The sequence below is a fragment of the Pteropus medius genome, unplaced genomic scaffold (genome assembly GCF_902729225.1).
Source record: "Pteropus medius unplaced genomic scaffold, Ma_sr-lr_union100, whole genome shotgun sequence".
Lineage (NCBI taxonomy): Eukaryota > Metazoa > Chordata > Mammalia > Chiroptera > Pteropodidae > Pteropus > Pteropus medius.
In genome coordinates, this window is record NW_024349803.1 from 7,499,775 (window position 1) to 7,522,021 (window position 22,247).

At 47.4% G+C, this 22,247-nt stretch overlaps 2 long non-coding RNA genes across 2 annotated transcripts in view; both read left to right on the plus strand.

The window, feature by feature from the left end:
- The window catches only part of LOC120582101 (uncharacterized), a 20,453-nt gene extending 7,435 nt beyond the window's left edge, over window positions 1-13,018 (plus strand). The window contains exons 2-3 of the long non-coding RNA XR_005647459.1: window positions 9,874-10,059; window positions 12,743-13,018. This is a non-coding gene — a long non-coding RNA (uncharacterized LOC120582101). The remainder of the gene's footprint in view (window positions 1-9,873; window positions 10,060-12,742) is intronic.
- On the plus strand, window positions 2,500-5,524 carry LOC120582102 (uncharacterized). The gene is made up of 2 exons (XR_005647460.1): window positions 2,500-2,594; window positions 2,887-5,524. It is a non-coding gene; the product is annotated as an uncharacterized LOC120582102 (long non-coding RNA).
- Window positions 13,019-22,247: the final 9,229 nt, after the last annotated feature.

Sequence of the window (22,247 nt, forward strand, 5' to 3'; positions counted from 1 at the left end):
GCACCCCCCAGTAATCATTCCTAACTCCATCTCAGCACATCAGCTTCCTGGTAAACCCAAGCTGCCCAGACTCCTAAAATCTTTCGGCAAAAATTGGGATTAAAAATTTTAGAACCAAAGAGCCATTTCTCTGTTTAAACAATTCACTGAAATATATTTCATATTATTGGAGTCTAAAGATTTTCTTGTTTGTTTCTATTGGGTGGTGATTATAAATGCCCTGTGGCTTAGACGTAAAGTGAAAATGTCACACTGTGAGTAAAGGCAGCCGAGGGTGACCCTGCCAATGCCTGGAGGGGTTCTGATCTCAGCTCATAAGCTCATAGGCTGGAGGAGCAGTATGGAGTGGCTGATATGGGTCTGGGGGTGACTGCCAGGCAGACCAGGACCTCTGGAAGGGCTTCTTGGGTAAGGTATGTGGGAGCACCTCCAACGCTGGCTTGAGGCTCAAATACCTTCTCATTGGCAGCCACGAATGAACTGGATTGTGCCAGCCCTTATCTGCAGCCTCTCTTCGGTCCAGTCACCTGCTGTTGTGTCCTGACTGGTCTCATCTTTTATATGTTACCAGCGTGATCCCATCACACCACTTCTTGGTCTTAAACTTTGGATGGTTAACCCTGGAGTCTACCCCTCTCACCTGTGATTCCAGGCTCTTTATATTCTGGTTCTCGTCCTCCTTTCCTGTCTCTGTTTAACCACCTCCATCCTTTACTCCTTCATTCCACACTCACAGGACCACTGGCCATTTTGAGAACCCAAGAGGCACTGTGTCCCTCTGCATCGTCACAGCTGGTCTCTCTGCCTAGAACATCCTTTCTGTTTCTCCCTACACCTCCAGGCCTAGTTGATGTATCAGCTCCTCAGATGTGATTTACAGGGGGGGAGAGGTTGAGAGGAGGTATAAAAATGTAGGTTCGGTTTGCCATGTTCCAGTTTCCTTCAGTGACTGTGGCAAGTATTCAGAGTACTCTTAATTAGTAAACACCTCTCCCCCTGCCCACTCCCCTTTGGAACTCTCGTGACCTTGAAGATGCTCCGTGCAGAGACTAGACCATGCGAGGGCTAGGTTAGATGGGTCACACATACATTCCTGGAAGACAGCCTAACTGGCATCTCTAGGCCATTCATCCTGCAGCCATCCCCACCCCATTCCCACCATACATACCTCCATGACCGCAATCACTGATCAACATTAAAACCACTAATCTGGATCAGGCATTCTTTGAACTCTCTCACCAAGACTGCCTGAAATGTTGAAATGCCACAGAATGCAAATCAGCCCCAAAATACTTGTCGAGCATATAATATGGGCAACGAATGGTGGTAGGTGATAGGCCAGAGGGTTACAAGGAAGCATAATATGTGACAGAGTACCTGGCCCCAGGGGAATAGATTGCCCAATTTGTAGACAGGGCAAATACCGATCAACCTACGGTTATGCATGTAAGTGACACAGGTCCTAAGTGACAGGGGACCTCAGGAAAATGCTCACTGCAGCTGAAGCAGCCAGGGAGAGTTTCCTCAGGAGATGGGAATTGAGATAGGTTTTGAAGAATGGCAAGAATTTGGAGAGACTAGAGAGTGAGGAGGACCTCTAGGGAGAAGGTGGCTCCGTGAATCACTCAGGAGGAGTCCTACTTATTTTGTTTGATGAGCCTGGGGTGCATCAGATAATTCCATAAAGCACTGGTTCTCAACCCTGGCTGAATATTTTAATTACTGGAAGCTTTAAAAATGTACTGATACCTGGGTCCCACCTCCAAAGAGTTTTATTGAATTGGGTGTTGGGAATTTAAAGAGCTCTTCAGGTGATATCTGATATGCTGCCAGGGCTGAGAGCCTCTGCTTTACAGGAAGTTCAGGCAGTGTGAGAGCGCTCAGCCTGTCAGCCCTCAGGCACACACACCTGTTGGGCTCTGACACTTCTAAGGCATGCCTTTCATTCCCTCCTCCTGGACAGTGGCCACCCCAGGGAGGGGCCCCGGCCTCTCTTACAACCCACTCACACACCTGGCACCAGGCTCCCAGGAGGATTTCTGTCTTCTAGTTTCACATCAAACAATCACAGGGTGATCAACCAGGCCACAAGCTGCCTGGCTTTCCCTCTGCCATCACTGCCTCTCTTCCTGTACTTTCCTAAAGCTCCGAAGGAAGCCGTGGCCAGCCAGAGGACAGCGCCATTTTCAGTGGGCCTTGGGCCAAGCTTCCTGAAGACATATCTACATACACCGGCTTGACAGGGGCCTATGCACAGGCCACAAAGGGGATTTCTCTCTCTGCATTTCCTGGCAATTAGCAGGGCCTGAATAAAGTCCAGCTTGCTCTTTGAGTCTACCTCCACTGAGTGGTCTCAAGAATGTGGCTCCTCCTTTCAGAGAATTCTGTACGTGTGGCTACTGGCCACTGGCCAGTGTGCCCAGTCAGGAACACATTTGTCACAGGTTTGACTCAAGGAGGCCACTACTCCCCCTCCTTTTAGTAGCACAGCAGGGTTGCCAAACGGCCACGGGGAAAGAGTACATGGGGGTGACATTTATGGTTTTCTGAGAAGAAACATTGCTACACCCTGGGGTTTATGATCCAGGCAAGAGGTAAAATGCCCTGGCTCTGAGGCCTTTTTATTTAGTTATTGATTTAAAAATAACTTTAATGATTTTGTTTTAAAACGATAACATTCTTTATTAAAAGAGGAAAAACATGCAAACAGCAACATACCCCTGGCTCAAGAAAGCCGCTCTCTTGAACACTTTGTGAGCTTGTCCAAAGGCAATGCGGCTGGCACGGGATATGCCGCGCTGGGCAGGGGCATGGAGGACATGACCTCTGCAAGCACTCCCCGTCCTGGGCTTGCATCAGTAATGCCATGACTCTCTCTCCAAACAGCCCCTCTGAAGATTTCCCACCACCCTGCCTTCTTGGAAAGAATGTCCAGCTTGTCCCACACCAGAACCCAGCCAAGAAGAGAAGATGCCGAGGTGGTGGCTCATCTTCCTCGGGTCGGGTAGTGTCGGGAGAGGCCTCTGAGCAGTCATCTCCGTTGCCTCACAGCCCTCCAGCTATGCTAAGAATGCGAACCATTTCCCATGGGACTGGCAACTGCCAAGCAATTCTGAGCACAACCTCCCCAAATATCTGCTTTGCAAACAGATAAAACAGAGAAGCATCCTGAAAATGTGATCTTCAGCCAGTCACCTTAGGCAGTTGTGCATGTCTGCTTGCCTGCTGGGAGTGTTTCTGCTTCCTGAGTCCATCTCAGAAGTGTTGGGGAGCCAGCCTGGGATGTGGCCGTGTTCCTCAAGGGGGTAAAGAACAGAGAACTCTCTGGAAGGGGACTCTCAAGGGAACAGGGACCAAGCGATGCCCTGGGCTCCTTGCAGGGGTCTGGCTCCTATCTCAGTGCTGGAGTTATTGCTGGCCAGTTCTAGGGTCATTTGAGTGCCTTATGGCTCCTGAGATGTCTGGGCATGGAGCTGCCTTCACCTGCAACAAGAGGCCACCTCAGCCAGCCTCTAACCTTCCCAGTCTATACCACTTGGGATTTTGTAGCCTGAGTGAATGGGGATAGTGGCAGGGGCAAGGCCATGCCAGACTTGGCAGAGTTGGGGGGCGAGAAGAGAGGCAGAGGACATGGCTTTCTGAGTAGCTCTCACTTTCCTAGAGACTCTAGAACACCTTGCTGCATCACTGCAGGCATGATCAGGCCCCAGTGACCTACGTAACCCTCCAGACGTGGGGCAGATGGAAGCACTGACTCATCCCAGGGGAGACTGACTTGGGAAGGGTGGGGGTGGGGAGGATTTATAATCTCAAGACATTGAAACCACCTAAATGTTCAGTGATGGCTCAGTGAATCATGATATGTCCACAGGATGGAATATTATGTAAAAGTGATTATTGTAAAGACTATGTAGCAATACTACAAATATTTATGATAGAATGCTAGGTGAACAAAAGGAAGATATGCATATTTTTTTGCACATGAACAAGAGAAGACTGAAATGGGCTTTTAAAATAATAGCTGTTTTGCTACAGCAGTGTGATTATGAACCTTATTTTTAAAAAGAAAGCAGTGGCTTTAAAGTCAGACAGATCTAGACTAGTAGCTAAGTTCCATTTCTTACTAGAAATGACCCTGGCAGATAGCATAATGTGTCTGAGATTGGTTCCTGATCTGTAAAATGAGTACGATAATTCCTACCTTACAGGATTCTTGTGAAGATAAATCAGATGAGGCATTTCCTCCCTTCTCTCTTTCCTTTCTTCTTCCTCTTTCTCTCCCTCCTCCTGCTTAGTTTTCACTAATACAGCACAGTGCAGTTATCCACAGAGGCGTCTACCACCAGGCCATCCTTGGCATTTGCCTATTTGTGCTCCAAGCAGAGACGAAGCCCATATGTTTGGATGAGGAGGGCCAATGATGACTGTAGTCCACACAGCCATGGATAGGGATGTTTGTTTAGTCTTGTGTTTCAGAGCAGCCCCCGAGCAGTAGTTAAGGCCATAAAGATGGAAGCAGGAGTCTTGGGGCTGACCTGGCTGGCACCACACACTGAATAGACCCTTCTCTCTTCCATCTGCTGGCCTCAGGTTCTCTTATATCAAGCACAATCAATGGTTACCAAAGCCGGAGGCAGGTGCCTCTTGCAGACAAAGAGGTGATTTCCAGTGATTTACACTCTTTCATTTTAAGAGTGTAGCATTTACATAGATGTTCAGGAAAAAATGAACCAGTAGTTATAAGGGTACAACAGATATAAAATGATCTAAGCGATATAAAATGATATAAAATGGCTAAAGAATGAGCTGAGATAAAGGGAAATATTACATAAATAGTAGTTGGGGTTGTGTCTGGGTATATCAAACACCACCAAGGAGGCAAGGGGATGACTGAAGCCTGAGGGTCACTGCTCTACCCTCTTGCATGTGTCTGTCTCTTCCAGGGTCTGCGCCCTGACCCCTCCTATTACAGCAGAGAGATCTTTCTAAAACAACAACAACAACAACAACAACAACAAAAACCTCTTCATTATAAGGCAATGACCTTAAAGAGAAGTCTAGACGTCTCTTTGGCAAGACCTCCAAGGTCCTCTGGGATGGGACTTTGCCTGTCTTGCAAGCTTCCCGGTCACTCTCGTCCTCTTCCCACTTTACATTCCTATACCCTGGATTTCCAAACCCAGCTTGCTGGCCAGGCCTCTGAGTCTTGGGATATGCTGTCTCCTCTCTCTACCTGTGATGTCCTTACCTCCTCGTCTGTCTTAAGGACTCCTATCCAACCTCCAGAACTTTTTCAAGGGTTTCTTTCTCTTGTGAAACTGCCTTGATCTCTTTGCAAAGGGTTAATCCTGCCTTCTCCTCTATCTTGAAGCTTTATCATATGTAGCCCAAAGCTTCTGTTTCCTTGACTATCTTCTTGATGAGGTGGTCTCTGAGGACCTAAAGCATTTCGTTTAGCATCCTGTAACAGTAGTAGGTATATGACAGGTGCTCAATACTAATGAAAATACAATAATTATAGCTATTGTTTGAGAAGTGTTCTCTGTGCATTATCTCATTTAATCCTCACAGCCTCCCTAAGAGAAAGGAACTATTGACACACCCATCTTAGACAGGAGGAAACTGAGGCTCGGAGACGTAACTCATTTGCTGCACAGCTGGTAAGTGAAGGAAGCAGGATTTGAACTCAGGCTGTCTGACTTGTGTGCTAGACCCTTAGCTAACCACTACCCATTCTCCCACAGTTTAAGGTTGCCCCCTCAGTAGGGCACACTAGGTGGGCTTCTGGCCACTTAGGTCGGGGCACTCCTTCCAGCCACCACGTATATGGCAGCAATCTTAGGGCAGTCTTCTGGGCTACTCTTTCAAGGTCACAAGGAGTGGTTAACCAGAGGAAGGAGAAAATAGAGTTGAGGCACATGCCTTATGGAATTTTTCTGGCCTTTTGTGAATTCTGGGAAGAGAAAAAATGGCTGCACTTATTCCAAGTATGTCAAGATAATAAGGGACTCTTTGCTGCTTAGATGCAAAAATCTCAGGCAGCCAGCACCTGCAAGCAGCAGGCAGAGAATCTGAGACCTACAGGTCCTGAACTGGGGCTCCAGGCTCTGGAGTGGGGCAGCTGGCCTAGACGTGGAGAAGCGAGAAGGGAAGGAATCCTCAGGGCCCCAGCCAGCATTTCCTGCAGGAAGAATTTTGTCCTTGTCCCTGGAATGTGGGCGGACCCCTCCTGTGAGGAAAGGGAAGTGAACTGCTGCCTCCCTCCAAGCCTCTGACACCCCACCCCTCCTCAGGCTCAGCACCCTTTTTTCTTTGGGGGCATCCGGCTGTCTGGTAAAGCCTCATTCCTCAGCAACCCTCTCATCCGAGGAGAGGCCCTGCTGAATGGGAGCTCTGCAGAAACACATTGTGTTATGAAATGTGATCTGCTTTCAGAATCACTGCACTCTCCAAGAGTAAGGGCCAACCCTGCTCCCCTCAGTTAGGGCAGATCAAGTGGAAGCCAGTGAAGGGAAGAGTCCCACGTAAGAGGAAGTGGCCCGAGGATTTGGGTGGAGGAGGGGAATAGCAGACAGCAAGGGCCTCTGGCTTCTCCTCCTCTGGAATCTATTTATTTACATAATTCTAAACGTCTGAGTTGAAAATGGAAAAGGACAATTAATGAGCAATCTTCATGCACTTATGCATCCATAAATTCAGCCAACACGTTTTTTTTCATTCAGCGTGTGCCCTGGGGCTGGATATGATGCCAGGTGCTGAGTATTAAGAAGTATCTAGAATGTCTAGATTGACGTTTCTTACTTGGAGGTGGGTTTGCCTGAGATTTACATACTCATGCTGGGCCCCACCCAACCTGGGAGTCAGGACTTTTGGGGAGGGGTCTGGGTACCAGGACTTTGAAAACTCCCCAAGTGACATGGACATGAATCTCTGGTCCAGATACAATGACCAGATGGAAACATATTCGTTCCAAACAGAAGTATCCACAGTCTTATCTCTGGGAAGGAGTGGGCATAACCTCTGGCTTGGATTTATTCACTCATTCACTTATTCATTCATTCCACTGGTATTTAGCATTTATTGAATTCTGTCCGGGGCCATGCCCTGCACTAGGCATGAGGTTGCAGAATGACCTTGCCCTCCCGGGGCTGTGAAGTCTCATCATGCCACTCCTCCCTCCGTGATGCTCCCCATTTCATTTTCATGAAAGCCAAAGTCCTTACAGTGAACCAGCGGCCAGGCCCTACGTGACCTCTTCCCTAGTACCTCCCTGACCTCCTCTCCCACTGCCCTCCCTCTGCTCCCTCTGCTCCCTCTGCTCCCTCTGCTCCAGCTGCCCTGCCTCCTGACTCTTCCTTCTATAAGCCTTCACTCTAGCTGCCCCTTCCCTGGCATGCTTCTGCCCCAGGCCCCCTCTGCTAACTACCGAAGGCTACAACTTGCACCCACCCCCAGCACTGCTTATCCTGTTCTTTTGCTTCTGTTTTCCTTCGTGCTTCTCCCCTTCTTGTCATTTTCTTGTTTATTCTGAATATCATTTACTGTTGACTGTCTCTCCCTCTCCTCCCACAGAACGTAAGCACCCAGAGGGCAGCATCTTAGCTTTGTCAGTGATGTAGCCCAAGCATCGATAATAGTGCCTGGCACGTAGTGGATCCTCAATAAATACTTGTCGAATGAATTAAGCAAATAGTAATACAGATAAGGGTAAAATTACTAATGTGGGAAGTGCTGGCTAGAAGAGAATGAGAAAATTTATCTCTGAGCTCCTCCCAACTCTATAATTTTACTTTTGTTTTTCTTTGAGACATCGTTCAGTGTTTACAATTATCCTGTGTGGTCAAGACCATTCCTTTCTATTTTTGTTACCGCTGTGTTTTCCCATGGCACGAGCCTCAGGAGGGGAAAGTATGTTGAAGACCCAGCGGTCCTCTGCCCCAGGGCTCTCTGTCACATCCCTGTGAGTGAGGGCAGCAGGTGACCTCTTGGTGTCCAGTCACGTATTCAGCCAGGATGAGTCACTGAGCCTGTTCAGAAGGCTAAGATAATAAAATTTTAGAACGATTGTAAAAATACCTAACATGCCAGCAGGGAATCATCAATCAGCAGATTCAGGAGGTTCTAAGGCTTCTGACCCTCTAAGGAAAGGGTGCTCCAGGGTGGCAGATATTGTGTGTGTGTGTGTGCACGCTTGTGTAAAAGGAGCCGGACCAGTGACCTCATCCCCAGGATCCCAGCAAAGGTCAGGAAAGCTACGTCTCTGAGGCAGGACAACCACGTGGATGGTCTAACTCATCAAAGACAAGATGTGTCAGAACCCTGAAGGCAGCCAGCCTTGCCAAGAGGGCAGGGAGACAGCAGCCTTGGGCCAGCTAACTGGACCCTTCATTGTCCAAGGATGAGGTGGGGGCAGCAAGTCATTGAAGTCTGATGCCCTCAGGCAGCCCTCTATCATGAGTGAGACAAGTGTCCAGAATCATGGTCATAGTGACCATGAAGGTTAGTCTTTAGCCTTGTTGATGTACCTCTTTCCCAGAGAGCCAGGGCATGGGCTCTAGGAAAGTTGGGATAGAGAGCAGACTATGTCAAGGAGAGAATGCCATCCTGTGTTGTTTAAAATAGGGCAGCCACCACTGGCATTTTGCTGATGTCCAGCAATTTCTTGGAGCCTCAGAACCCTTGCCCTTCTTTAAATGTGCTGAAGGCAGTGCCTGGCAAGCCCAGGGATGGTGGGTGCAGATGGCTCAGCTGAGGAGTCTGCAGTGAGGGGAGGAGCCCTGGATACAGCCTGGTGCAAGGTTCTCTGGTAGGGCAGCGCGAGGCTATCTACAGGAGCCCAAGAGGAGCAATGGAGATGGAGACACCAGGCCAAGGTGGCTGCAGAGAGAGGGGTCAAGGTAAGAGGTGGCATGGGCTGGGTCAGAGCTGGCACACTCCAGCAGGGGTGAGACAGGAGGTTACAAGCGGTGACTGAGGTAGCATGGTGTGGCCAGCGGAGGTCAGGTCCTGGGAGCTCACAGAGAAGAAAGAATGCTGGGAATATCTTCTGTTGAGAATGAATCCAGGCTGGAATTTTCTGTGGCTCGATCAAGTCGCCTTCTGTGTTCTAATGACCCAGACCCAGGTCCCAGGCCCTCATGGACAGCCTTTAAAGGCTCCACCACGGGCGCCAGCTTTCTTTCCTCGCCTCGTGCAGTCTTGGCCCCATGGTCCCGGTGCTTCCCATAACTGGCTTCTTCTTTTGCGTCTTTGCTCTTTTCCCACTCATCCTTCACGATAAAATGCCGCCATTTCCGGAAGCCTTCTACAAACATGCTAGTGCCCTTGGTGACTTGGAATGGCTCTTTTGTCTAGGAGTACTCCTCCGTGAACCACAGACACATCGGCACGGGTGATACAGAAACACCTGCTCTACACATAGTGAGTTTTCTCTCATCTGCATCCAGCCAGCTTGAGCTCCTCCACTGCAGGGCTGTTGCATCCATGCCTAGCACAGTATTAGAGGAGGTGCTGAAAATGATGCTTGGACATATGGTTCCCTGTTCCCCCTCACCCGCCTCTGGACCCATTCCTGGTGTCCCTCTCCCTCCTTCCCTCCTTCTCCTTTGGGGAGCTGTAAACTGTGTCATCCTTCTGCTGCTGAAAGTGATGAATCACCTGTCCCCACATCAGCCCCACGTGGTGAAAATCTCCCATCCAGGAGTGTGCAGGAAGTGCCACAGACTGTGGCTTGGCCTTGTCATAAGGAGCAAATGAGAGGGTGCTGGGCCTATGCAAGGCAGGAAGGGGCGGGCGGGGGTGGGGGTGGGGGTGGCGGAATCCCACCTCCTATCCTGTGCGTGTTCTTGGTTTCTTCCTGCTGGGGCTGTGTAGACAGGCAGTGGTGTGGCCCTCAGCTGCGGTGGGCCTCCCGGAGTCTTGGGCATCACCGGCAGATGCGCAGCTAGGCATGGCAGGGAGGGTGAAGACAGTACTCAGCAGCACAGCACAACCCAGACTGCCTGACAGATGATGGGGACACAGAAAGCTCCAAGAAGCTAAGGAGGAGCCAAGGCCCAGGTGAGCTCCTCCTTAAGCCTGACTTGGGAGGTAGGCAGCAATACCAATGTAGGTAAAGGTAAGGGTAGGGCCTGAAATGGGCCCTGGGGCCTTTTAGCTCTACCAGATCAGCTCAACGGGAAGCCAGGACTGGGAGGGCCAGGCAGGATGGGGAAGGTTGTGGGCCAGGACCAGCACCTTGAGAAGCCAATGGGCTGCTAAAGGGGACTCAATTCTGGGTGAGGCCCAAGAACCAATGGTCATGCTTCCTCTCATGCCCAGGGGTTCTGGGTATGGGCAAGCCTGGGCCTGATCCCTTCCATGGTCACTGTCTAGCAGGGAATCTGCTGGAGTGAATGGCCCCAGGAGTGAAGCTGCCCATGGGCAACTTGTATGCTGGGCCCCTGGCTTCCTCCCCCACTCCTTCTGTAGGTCACTGGCGGGAGCTTGAGGCCAGAGCTGCCAAATAGCAGGGTGCATAGCACTGTGGGCCTCTGAGTGGGGATGGCAAGCCAGCAGGGTGAGTCTCCAGCTGCTCCTAATATGCAAAACTGGCCTTTCCACTCCCTGCCCCCAATCCTGCCCTGGTGCCCTCTAGGCAATCAGGATGGCATTCAACTATAGCCTCAGTCTATGAGGCCCTTGTAATGAGATCTGGACACCCTCTGCAGCCTTACCTCTCATTTTTCTTCACCCGGTAAATCACTCCAGGTCCCTCTGCCTCAAGCACGTGGGACTCAAAGGCCACTCCATCACTCAGCTGTCTCACTCATCTTGCACTTGTTGCTCCAGTAGGGGAGTGGCTCTGACCCCCAACTAGTTCCTCCCTGCAACCCCACAGCTCCCACCTGCCCCCTGCCAGGTCAGTGCACTGCTGAGTGGATCCACACTCTTAACTAAGTCACTGAGGATCTCATGGTAACAGCCTCTCCCGAGTAATTCCCTTCTCAGCCTGCAAGTTCCTGCAGTGTGCTCACCCATCTGGTGGCAAGGTCCCCACTGCTCTAGAGCTTTCTAGCTACAAACCCATAGGCAAACTAGGCTACCTTTTTATATTCATACACTTAAAAATACCAGGGAAGATTGCCTATTGGCCCAACTTAAGGCAGTTATCCACCCTTGGACTACCCACTATGAGTAGGGTATTTAAGAAGATGACAGTTCTCATTCATAGCACATGGTTGGAGGAGAGCAAAGAGCAGATTCTAGGAGATGGGTGCTGCTCCAGGCAGACAAAATAACGGTAAACATTGCATGAGTGAATGAGTGAATGAATGAATGAGCGAAGAGCAACACACGTGGTCTAGCTTCTAGAGTGTTTGTAAATCATTCTCAAGAGCTCTTACAAAAGCCTATGTTCCCACATTTCATAGATGAGGAAAGAGGCTTAAAGTCACACAGTGAATAAGAGTAGTGAAGATACCACGTCTGTATAGCATATGACATGTGCGCCCTGGGAGGCTTTCCTCCCACAGAAATGTGGGCAGTTAGACCTCTCCTGGGAAGTCACTGGAGAAAAGAGCAAATGTTTGCCTGTGAGGGAGGGAAGAGGGGACTCTGCCAAGGGTTAAGCCCAAGCCCATTCCTGCACCAGCTCTCATATTTGAAAATCTTCTCTTGCCTTGGTCAGTATTGTACATGAGGACGTAGCTGCTTCTTTGGGGATTGGAGATCATGTCATCCTTGCTTTAAGGTTAGACTATGATTCGTAGCAATGAATATCTGAGTTGTGACCAGAGCTATATGGGCCCCAAGACACGGGGGCCGTTATCCAGAATCGGATGAAGATGAGAGGGTTCTTGATCTGGGCTTTCGAGGGTAAGCGGGCTGCTCAGTTTCCGCTTCCTACTACCTCCTCCCCGACACACAAGGAAACGCACTGGTTTCTCCCGTGCCTTTAACACACGGCACTTTCTTCAGTGCATCACAGTCAGCGGCTACACTTGCTTTTTAAGGGCAAGCTCTGCGTCTCTTCACCTTATCCTCCCAGAACTTGGAGCCTATGGTAGATTGTTTGCAAAGATGGCTTCAATAGCTCCTCCCATCCCTATGCGTTGCTCCTTTGCCACCTTTTCTGTGAAAAGATAGAGTCTATTTTCCTACCCCTTGAATTTGGGCTTACCCATGACTAGTTTTGACCACTTAGAATGCAGCAGCCTAGTCCTCATGAGGCCTGCAGCTTTTACTCTTGTTCTCTTTGAACCTGCCAAGCTGTGTATGAATGTGCTTGTGTTGGTTGCTGGAGTGTGTGAGACCACATGGAGTAGACAAGTGCCATTGCAGTCGACGCCCAACTGACTACCACCAGCACCAAAAGTCAGACATGTGAATAAATCCATCTTAAACCTTCCAGCCCCATAGAGCCACTAGAAAACTGTAGTCACACTAATGACTCAGGTGAGACTAGGAGAAAAGTCTCCCAGATGAGCCCAGCCCCGATTGCTGACTCAAAGAATTGTGAGCAAATACAATTGTTGTTTTAAGCAGCTAAGTTTTGAAGTGGTATGTTCCACGATAATAGATAACAGTACAGGGCAGTTCCTAGTTGTAGTGGGTTGTGAGTCCCTCAAAGATACGTTCAAGTCCTAACCTCTAGAACCTGTGAATGTGACCTTATGTGGAAATTTGCTGATGTAATCAAGTTAAGGTGTGGTCATACTGAATTAGAGTGAGCCCTAAATCCGATGGCTGATGTCTTTTTAAGAGAAAGAAGAGAGAGATTTGGATACAGCAACACCGAGGGAACACAAAGAAGAAGGCCATGTGATGACGGAGGCAGAGATTGGGGCTGGCTGATGCTACTATAAACCAAGGAAAGCAAGGATTGGCAGGGGTCACCAGAAGCCAGGAAGAGGCAAAGAAAGGCTCTCTCCTAGTGCCTTTGGAGGGAATATGGCCACCTTTGGAGGGTATTCCCACCTTGATTTCAGACTTCTAGCCTCCAGAATAGTGAGAGAATAAATTTCTGTTGTTTAAGCCACCTGGCTTGTGGTAATTTGTTATGACAGCCCTAGGAAATGAATATACTGATTCAAAAGTTTTGCTCGGAGAGTGCTAACCAGCTGAGTGCAGACGCTGAGAAGCCGAGGGGTATTAACTCACCCTTTTGGCACCTCTCCCTGTACTGGCCGAAGTCTCCATTCAGCTGGGTCACCATTGCCCAAGGCTCAGACACATGCATCTTCTGCCCAGCCCTAGAGGTCTGGCTCCAGGTGTGCCAGGAATGATGCTCATGGCTTTCTCTCAAATGAAGATGTGGGGTGCGTGTGTGCACATGCACTTTTTTCTGCACTTAAAATTAGTTTGTGAACCTTTAAATATGCCTAGAAAATAAAACAAAATACAAAGAAGAGGAGAAAAGTTACCCATAATTTTATCATCCAGAGACAGCCACAGTCAACATTGGTTTGTAAATTCTACTGTCTTCGTTCACACAAATGTTGATGTATTATATGTGCCATTTCGTGCCCTATATTTTTCACTCAATAATACACCATGGATTTTTTCTATGTCAATAACTAAGAGTCTATTTACTCAGCTCATATTTATTGACTACCCACTATGCATCAGGCATTTTACAGAACTCCAGGATGCAATAATGAAAAGCCAGTGCATTTACAGTCTCTGTCCTCATGGAGTTTATAGCCTGACAGGGGACACAGGCATTAAGCAAAAAATTACACAAATACTTTTTTGGCTTTCTATTTTGAGACCATTTTACACTTTCAGAAGAGTTGCAAATATGACTCAGAGTTCTTACATACCCTTCACCCAGCTTCCCCTGATATTAACCCCTCCCACAATGATATTACAATTCTGCAAACTAAGGAATCAACATCGATGCAGTACTATTCAGTACAGTTTCTTTTCCATATATATATATATATTTTTTCCAAATATATATATATATATTTTTTTCCTGTTCCAGGATCTAATCTAGTGTCTCATATTACATTTAGTTGTCATGTTTTCCTAGTCTCCTCCAATCTGTGGCAGTTCTCCATTTTTTCATGACCTTGAGACTTTTTTAAAGAGTACTTGTCAGTCACTTTGTAGAAGGTCCCTTGATTTGGGTTTGTCTGATGTTTTCTCATGACTAGATTGAGGTTATGCATTATCAGAAGGGATACCACAGAGGCGGCGTACCCTTTTCATTGCATGATATCAGGAGGCACATGATATCAATATGTCTCATTAACTGAGCGTGTTAACCTTGGTCACTTAATTAAAGTGAAATCTGCCAGGTTTCTCCACGCTAAAATTACCATATTCCCCTTTGTCATTAACAAAGATTTGTTTGGGGAAGGATATTTTGAAATTACGCAAATATGTTTCTTCTTGAACTTTTGCCTACTAAGTTTAATATCCATGGGTGGATCTTGCCTGCAGAGATCTGGTGTTCTCATGATGATTTTCTATTTCCTCATTCCTTCTATATTTATTAAGTGGAATTCTTCTGTAAGGGAGAGTTGTCACAAATACTTCTGCTGTGACAGCAGTGTAGAATTTTACAAGGATGCCACAAAAACATAAAATAAAGTGACTTAACTCAGTCTGGGGTAGTCAGGGAAGTCTTCCCTGGAGAGGTGACATTTGGGATAATTCCTTCAGGATCAAAAGTAATTAGCAGGGCAAAGGGTTGGGAGTAAAGGAGAAATGTTCCAAACACAGGAAATAGCATGAACAAGAGATCTACACCCAAAGCTGATAGAGACTTTATGAAACTGCATAATTGACTTTGGCCTGGTAGAAACCTTGGCCACCTGGAGGGACTTCCTCATTTAAGGGAGCAGCTGCTTCTTACTCCAGCCAAAGCCTTGCCAAGTGGAAATGAGGGCCGAGAATTGCTGGAGTTTCTGGTGTTCAAGAGAAACTGGACATCTGGATTTCATTTTCCATAAAATTTCTCAGTTTCTTAATGTTGACAAATAATCCCATTCTCCTTAAAAGCCAGACAAAACCTGTGAGCTGTCAGGGTTGGTTGGTTTGTTTGTTTTTCTTTAAGATTTTATTATTTTACAAGCAGTTTTAGGTTTGCAGCAAGATTGGGAGGAAGGCACAGAAATTTTCCGTATATGCCTGGACTGCACCCCTTGCACAGCTTCCCCGCCATCAACATCCCTCACCAGAGTGGCATATTTGTTATAACTGATGAACTGCATTGACGCATCATAATCAACCTAAGTGCATAGTTTATATTGGGGGTCACTCTTGGTATTGTATATTCTGTGGGTTTTGACAATTGTGTAATGACATGTATCAACCATTATCGTTATCATACAGAGTAGTTTCATTGCCCTAAAAATCCTCTGTGTTCTGCCTATTCATCTCTTCCTTCCCACCCTCAGCTGTCAGTTTTTCACCTGCACTTGGCTGAATCATAACTTATTATCTCTCTCTCCTGTGGCTGGACCTCAAACTTATTTTCAATTGTTCACTGTTATAAACAATGTTGTAATGAACATTCTTGTACAGACAATCTTGAGACCTTCTCTAGCTGTGAAAATTTCCTCCAAATAGTCCCTTGTAGCCTCTTCATTGCCAGACTCTTCATTTTCCAGACCCCACTCTCTCTCATTCCTCCACACCTCATGTTCTCTTGATGCTTCAGTTCTCTCTCTACTTTTCCTATGATTGTTTTTCCATTTCCATCAAGGTCTCAGTCAACTCTGGCTGATACCACACTGGAATCCACATCATCAGTAGAGTCTATGAGGTGGTCTGGGATGTAGTCCTACAGAAGGTGCTCAGCTCTCACCTGTGTTGAGGGACACAGCTGGTCCTGATCTTGGGGACATTTCAGGCCAGTGCCCTGGCCTAGCTCACTCTGCTGGTCCCCTTCCTAGAAGGGAAGGGCCCAAGGCCATCTCTGCAAGCACTCTGGTTGTTCAAAGAGCAGCAAATACATTCTTGATGGATTCACTGAATTGCTCTGATACGGTTGGTATGGAGAAGATAAAGAGCTCAGGCCTAATGCCAGAATCCAGAGATGAATTCCCACCACATAGGGAGTGAAGAAACTGGGATCTACTTTTAGCACAAGCAGGCAGGGGCCACCACCCCAGCTGTCTGGCCAGGCCTAGCTTTCTTCCAGTGGTGCCCTTTAGTGGCACTGTCTTTGTGTTGTGACTTGACTGTTTGTACTGTGGGAGTCAAAATCCAGCCTGACACATGGTCGGGGAATGGACAGGGCAAAATGAAGGGCAGCTTTTCCTGCCCCTAAAGCAACTACTCAGGGAGACAAGGGAAACTTTCTTTCCTGCTTGTCCTGAAGAAGCCTTCGTCTGTGGCCAGGTAAAAGGTGAAGGCGGAATCCTGATTGCTGCTTCTTACGGGGAATAGAGGTGGGGTGTAGGAGTGCCTCATGATCTCTGATTCTTGGATTGGTTTAAGTGGCATCTACTGAGGGATTTTTAAAGTTATGAATAAAATGAAGCTATGAGAAAGTCTGGCTGTCAGTGGACTTTCTTTTAGAATTATTTTATAAATAATAAAAATTACTATAAAAATAATTATGTCCCCACATACTAAGCACTTACTCTATGCCAAACATGAAGCTAAGGGCTCTTCATACATATCTCATTTAACCTCCATGCCAGCTCTCAGAGGTTCAGATTAAAAGCCCTGGTTTCAGGATGACCTTAAAAACCTAATCAGAAGTTGTATTAATACCAGGACAGGCTCAGCTGCCGGAGCTTCCACAATTTTCCACCCGGACCACGGCAGACAAGACCCTGCTGTCCATAACACATCCACTCATCTATCTTGTGTTTGCTCTCAGGATCCCTAGAGTGTGTGTCACCACCTTGAGACTTTGCTATGTTTCCCCATGCTGGGAGGGAAGACTCCAAGTCCCCCTAACCTTCTATCTCCCAAGTCTGGGCCTCGAGGTGAGATATCCTTGACTGGTGGACCAAGCTGCCCAATGTCCCCTCACCTGGGATGGACTTCATCCTAAGTTTGGATTTTTCATAATCTCCCTTGCCTCTGTGGTTTACAAGGATTACGCATACTCAGACATTTGTGATAATGGAATGGTTACTATTTCTACCAGGAACTCTTTGGAGGCTCATGAGAGCCTGTGTTTTATAGATTCACCTTTTCATTCATTTGTTGGGGCTCATGGAGCACTCGTTGCACCTGGCACTGCTGGAGGGATAGGAGACACTGCAGTGAGCTGGGCAGATGTGGCCCTAGCCGTCCTTGGCTTGTATTCCTATGGGAAAAATTCTCAGAGCAATACTAGCAAAATGAATTCGTATAAAAAGGGTTCTACACCATGACCAAGTGGGACTTATCCCAGGAATGCAAGGTTATTTTCACACCTATGAATCAATTCTCCATATTAGTAGATTTAATGACAAAAACCACATGATCATTTTGATAGTCGCAGAAAAAAGCATTCAGTAAAATCCAATACCCTTTCGTGATGAAAAGACTCAGCAAACCAGAAATAGAAGAGGACTTCCTCAATTTAGTAAAAGCCATCTACAAAAATCCACAGGTAACATTATACCTAACTGGTGAAAACTTTAATGCTTTCCTCCTGAGATCAGGAACAAGAAAAGGATATCTGTTCTCACCAGTTCCATTCAGCATTATACTGGAGGATGTAGTCAGAGCAATTAGGCAAGAAAATTAAATATGAGGCATCCAGACTGGAAAGGAAGAAGTAAAGCTATCTCTATTTTAGATGACATAATCTCGTACGTAGAAAATCCTAAGGAATCCACTAAAAAATCATTAAGATTAATAAATGAGTTCTTCAACGTGGCAAGACAGAAGCAATATGCAAATGTCAATTCTATTTCTGTACACTAGCAGTAAACAGTTCTAAAATTAAATCAGAAATACAGTGATATGTATAATAGTATCAAAAAGAATGAAATGCCTGGGAATAAATTTAACAACAAAAAAAGTGCAAGACTTGTACACTGAAAGCCACATTTTAGTGGGAAAAGTTGAGAAAACAGAGACATCAGCTTGGCCAGACCACATGGTTAGGGAGGAGCGGGCAGACCCAGCGAGATGGCCCTGCTGCAGCCTCAGCCATCCATGCCGGTTTGCAGAGCCCAAGAGCACCCGGAACTTCCGTCTGACTCTGCATTCTTCAGTGTCCTTTGCCCCATTTAGGAAGGGGATTCACATGGCTTTGGCCATAATAGCCCTGCAATTAATGTCTGTATTTCAAGTTGTGCAGGTGATGGGAACTCAACGGTACAAAGTCCAAAGCGGCCTCTCATTTTGAGAAAAGGAGGCGAGGCACTTTCCACAGCCTTGCCTCTCTAGGCCTTTGGTACAGGCTGTACCTTGGAATATAAGTTATCTTCTGTCTCTTGCTTCTGGCAAAAATGCAAGTCTTGTTGTTTTTTTTAATCGACTTTTAATTTTAGGACAGTTTCAGATTTGCAGAATTTTATTATGAAGATAATCCCAAGTGTACCTCATACCTAATTTTCCCTATTATTAACATCTTATTTCGTATGGTACATTTGCCACAATTAATGAACCAATACTGATACGTTATCATTAACTAAAGTCCATACTTTTTTCAAATAGCCTCAGTTTTTCCCTAATATCCTTTTTCTGTTCCAGGATCCCATCTAGGATACGATAACACATTTAGTTATCTTGTCTCCTTAGGCTCCTCTTGCTTGTGACAGTTTAAAATTCAAGTTTGGCTTCAACATGGGGATAGAGAAAGAGTCTGAGCTTTGGAGTCATACAGACCTTGACACAAATGCTGGTTCTGCCCTTCTTAGATGGGGACCTAGAATCATTTATTTAAGTCCTCTGAGCCTTAGTTTCCTCGTCTATAAAATGGTGGCAATCCTATCTAACTTGTAGGGCTGTATCCTGCAACATAATATACGAGGAACACCCAGCTGTGCTCAACAATAGCAATATTAGTGATGTGTTCACTTGCCTCCCATCCTTTTCATGTTGAGTGCCTCCTGAGACATTGCCCCCCTCCTCTCTCAATATACACTGCACCCAGCAAGAGCATTTACCCCTGACGCTTGCTCCCCCACTGCTGTATAGACGCAACTGAAGGGCTGGAATGAAAGGCAACCTTTCTTTAACACCTGCTGCCCCATGACCCCTGGATTTTCCCCAAGTCTTTTCCAGTCAACCTTAGGTCTCTGCATATAGGTCAGCACTTCTCGTCATGGTGACCTACTTGTCGGGAATGCACAGGCTGTCTGCTCCTAGCCTTGAGTCAGCACCCAGGAGCTCTGACATCTGTCCAAACCTGACCCCACCCCAGCCTTGCCTTCCTGAAGGCCTGCTGGTGAGGGGACCAGCCTGTTGCTTGTTCCTTTGAGGCTGTGTTGGAGGGAGCTACCTGGATGTATGACTTTGCCCCATCTGTCTATCTGCTGCTCACTGCAGATGCTGGGTGTTCGCTCCTAGTAGAAACTCTCCTGGAGGGAGAGTGAGCGTACATGCAGGGATCATGTGTGCATTTCTGGGGGTATGTGTTTAGTGTGGGTGCAGGCTCCCAAGAATTATGTGTATGTGTGTGTGTGGACACAGGAATGGGGCTCGACTTCCTGGCCTAGAAGCTCTTCTTCTGTTCACAGTTAGAGGCAGATGCATTTAGCATGGCAAAAAATGTCTTTTTATCAAGAGAATGGCCTGTGTTTGGTGTTCTGGGTGACCCTCATTGGGAGCTGGCTCATGAAGGAGGATGGTTCTGAAAGGAGGGAGGAGACCATGTACAGAGAAGCTGCGCCTCGTTCAGGATCACAGTGGTTCTAGGGAGGCCCTGCCTGGGCTTGACATGCTGCACGGAGCTCTGAGGGGCTATGGATTACCCCAGGCCCAGCCAGGGTACAGGAGCCACCTCCGGGAGCTGTAAGCCCCACAGGATTCAAGGGGGTCATCCTTGGGCCTCCCCTGCCCAGGGACCCCCATTTCATTCCCCCTTACAATGCTCCCTCACTTCTTGCCCCCTGCCCCTCAACCCTAAAGAAGGCTTTGAGCAGCCAAAGTCCAAGTTTATAAAACTCTTTTTATTAAAGCTTCTATCTGGAACATACCTTCCTCAGATACACATGTGGCTCACTCCCTCACCTCCTTCAAATCTTTGCTCAAATGTCACATTTTTAGGCATCACCTTTTTAAAACTGCAACTCTCTCCCCAGCCCCACCATCTTGCTTTAAACTCCTCATCTCTCCTGTCCTCCTGTTTCCCCGTTAAGGTCTCATCGCCTTCTCGCATAGTATGGGCCAGCACCGTGAGGGGTCATGAGTGCAGAAATTGAGAGTAAGAATTTAAAAGCTACAGATACTATAGAATCTATAGCAATCTGACATTGCTGAGAAATCCAAATGCAGATCGAAGAAAAAATGAACTGGCTTTTTACCACAGAGAGGTCAAGAATCATTGTTCTAACATACTCTGTAGAATGTATTCAGTTTCCCGCATCCTTCTGCTGCTTGAATGCAAGCTCCACAGGGTAGGATTTTTGTCTGCTTTGTTCTCTCATCTCCCCAGCACCCAGAATAGTGTCTGGCACACAGTGGGTGCTTAGTGGATATTTGCTGAATGACAGAATATGGAAGGGGTGGTCTGAGAGGGTGAAGCATCACCAGCTGGACGTGGATGGGAAGGCAGCAAATACTCCCTTTCCCCCTATGACCTGAACCCCTATGAGCTTTTCTTGGGATGCAAGTACCATAGGGTATGGCTGAGAACTGCTGCCGTGATAAAAAGTGTTTTGCCTTGCCCCTGCCCTGGTCCGTGTCCAGACGGAGCCCAGGGCTGGCGTAGCCATGCAGGAACAGCTCTCTCGGGGTGGGGGATGGGGGAGTTGGCTCCACCATCTGTTCCCACGGTAGGCGTTGGCTGGGGGCCACGTGGCTGGCAGCGCCTGGGCCTGCCTCATGGGCCAGCCATCCAGCAGGGCTGGTTCTGGGCTCACACACCCACGACTGCGTGTTCAACCACTCCACTCCACCTCGACCCAAGCCCTCCGGCTCAGCTTCTCCTTCTCTGACCTTGAGACTCCACCCACAGAATCTCTTTGCTTGTTCTCCATCACCAGTGAACTGTGGGGATCTAGCCAAGGAGACAGCCCTCTGGCCAACGTACTAAGAGGCTACTGTCCTGACGGCATTCAGGGCCACTTGTGACTCCAGCACAGGGACAAGGAGTAATCTTTGTATAATCGAAAAAGTTCAATTGTATCTTCTTACCTGCTCCCTCTCAACCAAGTAGTGCCACAGACTCATGTCTGCCAACAAGAGTTCCCTCCTTCTGCGAGTCTCACCTCTCCCTGTCCTGGTCTTAGGGAAAATAAAGGAAGTTAGAGAGGGGAGGCGCCAAGAAGAAGTGATGTTCAGGCTGGATTTTGATGGATGAGTTTTGAGTTAAATAGGCCAAGAGAGGAGAAAAGAGATGAGAAAGGCTTTCCAGAGAAAAGAAATGGCATGTGCAAAGGCCAAGGGGTAAGAGAGACCACAGCGCTCTCAGAGCCACCCGTCTGTTACTTGTGTGGCTGAGTGTGCATGGGAAGGGGATGGAACCCAGAGCCAGGAGAGGAGACAGGGGCCAGTTCTTGTCAAGAATACTCATTTAGCCAGCACTTATGAGCACCTCTATACTTGCCTCAGTATGGGGCGTAAAGATAAACAGATGATGGGAACATAAAGATGTTTGACAGATAATTTGCCTTATTCATCATTGTAACCTCAGTGCCTGCCAATGTGCTGGGACCATGGCAAGCACTCACTGAACATTTGTAACACAAATGAAGGAATGAAGGAAAGAAGAAAGAAAAGAAGGAAGCATGACAAGGCCTCTTACAGAGAAGTAGGATAGAGTGAAGAGAAGTCGATCTTGCTGAGCAAAGAATCCAAATCTTAGAGAAAAGTCTCTGGGAAGGAAGACTATTTTTCTTTATTTTAAATGAAATAAGCTTACTATAGTTTTCAGAGCAAACTTGAGCTGTGGCTTGTGCAGTCAGTCACCCTATGGTTGAGATTTTGGTATTTTTTTTTGCTGTCGATGCAACATGCTGTGAGGATTTCCACAGCGCGTTGTGTTGAGCAAGCAAAGCCTGCAGAGGAGAGACTGGGCAGGGCCTCCTGGAGCTAGAAAAAGAAGGCCAGATTGATGCAAGAAACGACAAACCTGTGCAGGGAAATGTCCAAATGGTTGCCCAACCACACCTGGAATGTGCCTCAGGTAGGAGCCTTTGGAC